Genomic DNA, 7,044 nt, shown 5'->3' on the forward strand with positions numbered 1-7,044 from the left:
GTCCCGCTTCCCATCCCGCCTGTGCGGGGTGGCCTCGCGCCTGGTCCGAGGGCACCTGGCTGTCGAGTTTGAAGGGCAGGGAGGAGCGTGCCGGCAAAGACTTGCGGCCTCAGGTGGGGCGGGGCTGGGGGGCGGGGCCGGTTCCGAGTCACGGGGATGCGAGCGCACTCCCAGCATGTGTCAGAGACGGTGGCCCTTGGGGCTCGGCCTCGCAGAGCCCAGGAAGGGAACAGCCCGGAGCGGAGAGAGAATACAGCCCAGGGCTGGCTGTAGGAGAACAGGTGAGGAGGGGCGAGGACGCGGGGCGCCAGGCCGTGCAGGCAGCTCTTGGGCTCGGGCAGCTTTCCGGGAACCCCGAGACAGCGAGCTGGCAAGCGAGCAGGGCCCGGGGGCGTCCAGGGGCACCCTGGCTGGAGGGCAGCAAAAGGAGAGGACTGCAAAAGCCTACAGCACCCGGTATTCTGGCGGCGCGTCTCCCCATCCAGTGCTCAACTAGGCTCCCCATATGCCTCTCTGCTTAGCTTGACACTAGATCAAGGCCAGGTGGTGGCAGGAAGGTGCAGACGCCAGAGATGACGCCTCTGCCCTGTGAAGGACCGCAAAGCCGGCACCCCTGGGACCTGAGCTGGCCAGCGCCTGGGCATCAGTTACTGGTGGGGGGGGGGCGTTTGCGGGGGTTCTTCCGGCGTAGACCGGTCTTCTACATGAGCCAGCCGCGCTAAAGCACCATGGGTCTTGGCCGGTTCGTTGCTGTGCCTAAGGTCTGAGTGGGCGTTCTCGCATCCTGGGACTGGCCATCAAAAAAATAACTTCATAATGACATGCACTCATCAGTTATTCCCTGGGTACACACAACAAATAATAACTTTTCATGATAACGTACATTCATGTGTTACTCAAGGATGCCCAGGATGAAAGCACAGAATAACTTTTTCTGATGTACACCTGGATGTTATTCCAAAAACGTCCTCCAGTTGGCAGAAAATGCCTTTTTCTTAATTGTACTCTAATGTTATACCCAAGATGCACACTACATGGTGGCAGAAAATGAATTGTCATGATGCCCGACGCTCCGATGTTATTTTTAAAATGCCCACAAGATAGCGGCAGAAAATAAATTTTTCTAATGACATACACCAGGGTGCTATTTTTAAAATGTCCACGAGATGGCAGCAGAGAATAATTTTTCATGACATGCAGTCCAGCGTTATTCCCAATATTCACACATAATGGAAGACAAAAAATTCTAAATAACATGCCTTTCAGTGATTTTTTACATGCACACGAGACAGCAGTAGAAATAAGTTTTCATGACATGCACTGTGCTGTTACTCCCAAAATACCGTCCAGATCGCAGCAGAGAATGAATGTTTACGGTGACCTACAGTCGGGTGTTCTTCCTAAAATGCCCACCAGATGGCAGTAGATAATAGCTGTTTTTATTACATCCACTCTGAAGTTATTCAAAGATGCAAAGTAGAAGAGAGCAGAAAATATATTATCATGATGGCACACTGGGGTGTTATTCCAAAAAATGCCCACAGGATGGCACCATAAAATTACTTTTTATGATGACATACACTAGTTTGTAATTTTCGATATGGCCTGAGGTGGCAGCAGAAGATAGTTTTTCATTACATGCACTTCCCTGATTTTTCCCAAAATGCACACGAAATGGCCACGGACTGTAACTTTTCACAACGACATGCCCTTGGGTATCCTTTTCAAAAGGCACACCAGATAGCAGCTGAAGTTATTCTTTATGACATGTGCTGTGATCTTCGCAAAATGCCCACCAGATGGCAGCAGAGAATAACTTTTTTACTTACACTGTTGTATAATTCCCCCCAAGATTGTACGCAAGACTGAAGCAGAAGATGAATTTTCATGATGACTTACACTAAGCTTTCATCCCCAAAATACCCACTAAATGGTATGAGAAAACAAGTTTTTTGATGACAGACAACTAGATGAAACTTTCAAAATGCCTACAATGATAACTTTCATGACACGCATTCCTGTGTTATTCCCAAGTTTCACACAAAGTGGGAGCAAAGAAAAACATCAAGACAAGAGGCTCTTGGGCATTATTTTTTAAATGCACATGAGACAGCAAAAGAACATTTTCATAATCTGCATTCCTGTGTTATCCCCATAATTCATACAAAATGAGAGCAGAGAAAAATTTCATAACAGCATGCCCTTGGGTGTTATTTTATAAGTGCACACAAAATTGCGCAGAACTGTGTTTTCATGCTATGCCCTGTGGTGTTATTCCCAAAATTTCCACAGGATGGCAGCAAAGGATAAATATTGATGACAAACAATGGCAATTTAATCCTTAAGTACCCAACAGAAGACAGCAAAAAAAACCTTTTGAGTACTTACCGTCTACTGTTATTTCCTAACACCAGATAACAGGAGAGTAAATTTATTTATTACTTATGCTCTGATGTTATTCCCAAAATGCTCACCAAATGGCAGCAGAGAATGAATATTCATGATGACAAAACCCTGGTGTTATTCTTAACATGCTTACCAGATGACAGCAGAGAATGACTTTTTCTTACAATTTGATATAATTGTAGAGATGCACACAAGATGGGTGCAGAAAACAAATTTGTATCTCAACTACACTCAGATTTTATTCCCAAAAATTTACACCTGGTAGCAGCAGAAAATAAAATTTTATGATGAGGTACACTTGGGTGTTATCTTCAAAATGCCCACCAGATGGCAGCATTAATAAATTTTGATATGCACTTATGTGTTATTTTCAAAATACCCATCAGATGTCAGCAGAGAACACTTTTCATGACTAACGTTCCCGTGTTTCCCAAAATGCACATGAAATAGCAGCAGACAAAAGTTTTCATAACATTCCCTAGAGTGTTATTTTCAGAATGCACGTAAGATAGTTGCAGAAATAACATTTTATGGCATGCGTTGTGGTGTTATTCCCAAAATGCCCACTAGATAGCATCAAGAAAATCTTTATTACATACACTCTGCTATCATTCCTAAGATGCCTATGAGAGGGGAGAAAAATATGACTACCTACACTCTGGTGTTATTCCCAAAATGCCCACCAGATGGCAGCAGAGTATAACTTTTCATGACATGCTCTTCTATGTTATTCCCAAGATTCACATCAAATAGCAGCAGAGAAAAATTTCATAATGACATACCCTGGGGTGTTATTTTTTTTAATGCATACTAAATAAAGCAGCAGAAACAAGTTTTAGTGATGTACACTGTGGTGTTGTTCCCCAAACGCCCACCAGATGGCAGCAAAAATAAATTTTATTACACTCGTGTTATTCTCAAGATGCACAATAGATGAAGGCAGATAACGGATATTTACAGTGACCTACATCAGGTTTTATTGCCGAAATGTCCAACAGATAGATGGCAGCAAAGAGTAACTATTTTATTTCATACACTGTGGTGTTATTCCCAGCATGCCCACCAGATGGCAGCAGGAAATAATTTTAATGATGACATACACTTGGGTGTTATTTTCAATACCCACGAGATGGCAGCAGAGAAAAACTACTTATAATGACATACCTGGGTGTTATTTTCAAAAGGAACATGAAAAAGAGGCAGAAATAACTTTATGAGCAGCGCTGTCTTGTTATTCCCAAATTGCCCACCAGATGGCAGCAGAGAAGGATTATTCATAACGACCTACACGTGATGACCTATATTCAAACGTTATTCCCAAAATGCACACGAGATGGCAGCATAGGATAACGAATAACATTTCATGACCTAAACTATGCCATTACCAAAATTGCCCCCCAGATGGCGGCAGAGAATGAATATTCATGACGACCTACACTTGATGACCTACATTCAGGTACTATTCCCAAAATTGCCCATGATATGACAGCAGAGAACAATTATGCATGACATACACTCCTGTTCTATTCGTAAGATTCACGCAAAATGGAAGCAGAGAAAAAATTTATAACAACATATCCATATTTATTTCTTAAATACGCACGAAATAGTAGCAGAAATAACTTCATGACATGCACTGTTATGTTATGCCCCAAATGCCCACCAGATAGTAGCAGGAAAAAAATTACGATGACATAAACTAAGGTATTATTTTCAAAGTGCCCACGAGATGGCAGCAGAGTACAACTTTCATGACTCGCAACCTGTGCTATTGCCAAGACGTTCAAAAAATGGTGGCAAAGAAAACTTTTCATAATGAAAGACCCTTAGTCATATTTTTTAAATGCGCATGAGATAGCAGTAGAAATAAGTTTTCAAGATGTTCACTGTGGTGCTACTCACAAAATACAGACCAGATGGCAGGAGGGAACAAATATTTAAGACATTATTCCTGAAATGCCCACAAAATGGCAGCAGGAAATAAATTTTTAAGCATACACTTGGTTTTATTCCCTAAACGCACAAAAGATGGCAGCACAAAATAACTTTTTTTACTTACACTCTGATGTTATTTACAAAATTCACAGTAGATGAGGGCAGAAAATAGAGTTTCATGATGCCGTACACTCAGGTGTTATTCCCAAAATGCCCACTGCATGGCAGCAGAGGATGAATATTCATGACAAACAATAGTGTTATTCCTAAAATGTCCACCAGAGGACAGCAGAGAATAATATTTACTTACATGCTGGTGTTATTTCAAGATCCACAGTAGATGAGAGAGGAAAGTGTATTTTCATGATGGCATACACTGGGGTGTTGTTTCCAAATTGCCCACAGAACGGCGGCAGATAATAAGTTTTTATAATGGCGTACACTTGCTTGTTATTTTTGAAATTACCACGAGATGGCACCAGAGAACAATTTTTCATGACATGCATTTTTGTATTTTTCCCAAGATGCACACAAAATGACAGTGGACAGCAACTTTTCATAACGACATGCCCTTAGGTATTATTTGCAAAATGTATAAGATAGCAGCTAAAATTATTCTTCATAATGTGCTGCAGCCTTCCCAAAATGCATACTTGATGGCAGCTGTCCGAAATCGCCCACCAGAAGGCATCCGAAAATGAATATTCATGATGACAACACTAGGGTTTATTCCTAAAACACCCACCAGATAGCACCAGAGAATAACTTTTGTATTCTTGAATTTCCAAAATGAACACGAGATTCAGGCAGAAAATAAATTTTCGTGATGACCTACACTAAGGTTATATCTCAAAATGCCAACCAGACGGCAACAGAAAATTGTTTTTTGATGACATACACCTGGTATAATATTTAATACCCACGAGATGGCAGCAGAAAACAATTTTTATGACTTGCACTGCTTCATACCCAAGGTTTACATGAAATGAGAGCAGAGAAAACTTACATAACAACATGCCATTGGGTGTTATTTTTCAAATACACAAGCGATACCACAAGAAATAAGTTTCTTGTTATGCAATCTGGTGTTATTCTCAAAATATCCACAACTTGGCAACAAGGAATGAATATTCATAATGACAAACACTAGGGAGTTATTACTTAAAAGTCCATCGATTGGTCTACAGCCATGCCACCCTGAACATGTCTGATCTCGGAAGCTAAGCAGGTTTGGGCCTAGTTAGTACTTGGATGGGAGACCAACTAGGAAGACTGGGTGCTGTAGACATTAAAAAAAAAATCGATAGCAGCAGAAAAAAACTTCTGATTAATTACACTGTGGCGTTATTCCCAAAAAATACCCAACACATGGCAGCAGAGAAATACATTTAATTACTTACACTCTGTTATTCTTCCAAGATGCAGAGTACATCAGAGAAAAATATAATTTTCAGGTTGGCATACACTTGGGTGTTATTCCAAAAATATCCGCAAGATGGCAGCAGAAAGTAAATTTTTATGACATATACTTGTGTTATTTTTTAAATGTCCACGAGAAGGCAGCAGAGAACAACTTTTCATGACCTACGCTGCTGAGTTATTCCCAAGATTCACACGAACGGGCAGCAAAGAAGAAAATTAAATGACACACATTTGAGTCTTAATTTTCAAATGCACCGGAGATAGCAGGAGAAATAACTAGATAGTCACAACCCCAGACCTATTGCTTTAGTAAAACGTTTAAGGAACCCCTGTCCATTGGTGTTCTGAAACTACATAAAAACAGCTTTCGAATAACAACAGTAAAACCCCTTGAAGGCATTATTCACCCTCGGAGGGCACACAATCTTGTTAGCTATTCTGTATTCATCCTGCCTCGTTTTTCACCAACCTTCTCTTTTTAATTGGCACAATTAAAATGGCACTATCTTCATCGCTTGAAATATTTAGAAGTACTACTTTGGTTTCATTATTTGTTTTTGGATCTTTTTCCAATCCCATCTTTTGCAAAGTTTTTGTAAATTCTTTAATTTTCACATTCTTAAAAATCTTTTCAAAAAGAAAAGGCTCTTTGAATGTTTGGATCAATACCTAAAATTCTAGTTTCCAGTTCTGTGGCCAGTTGAAGAGCTTCGTAAATATTTTTCTTAGTGAAAAAAGGAAACTAGTTTAAGGTCACTGCCATATTCATTGGCAGGATGGGCTTTAGAAATTAATTGAATTATAACTTGTGGTCAACCAGTAATTCATTAATATCAACTGCATTCCAACTGTCAGAGCCTCTTGATACTTATTTAATAAATTAATAATGCTAGTTTCAACCCTCTTAACTTGTTGGAACCATATTCCCTGGTATAACCACTTCTGGCCACATTGCTTTCCAACAAACATTGAAAGTTGATGGCTTTGTGTCACTTGAAGTTAAAGCAATATCCTTTTTTTTATTATTATTTTTTAATAAGCTTTTTATTTTAGGATAATTTTATATTCACAGAAAAGTTGCAAAGATAGTACAGAAGTTCCCATATTTAACTCATATGTTTCTTTATTGTTGACATCTTACATTACCATGGACATTTGTTACAGCTCAAAAAACAACACTGATATATTACTATTAACTAAACTCCAGTGTTTATTTGCATTTCACCAGTTTTCCCACTAATGCCTTGATTCTCCTTCAGGATCCAATCCAGGACACCACAT

The 7,044-nt window shown here is 40.1% G+C and overlaps 1 pseudogene; it reads left to right on the forward strand.

Annotated features, from left to right (window-relative positions):
- Positions 1 to 5,520: 5,520 nt before the first annotated feature.
- Positions 5,521 to 5,629, forward strand: LOC120614138 (uncharacterized; annotated as a pseudogene).
- Positions 5,630 to 7,044: the final 1,415 nt, after the last annotated feature.

Source organism: Pteropus medius, unplaced genomic scaffold (genome assembly GCF_902729225.1).
Source record: "Pteropus medius unplaced genomic scaffold, Ma_sr-lr_union100, whole genome shotgun sequence".
NCBI classification, from domain to species: Eukaryota; Metazoa; Chordata; class Mammalia; order Chiroptera; family Pteropodidae; genus Pteropus; species Pteropus medius.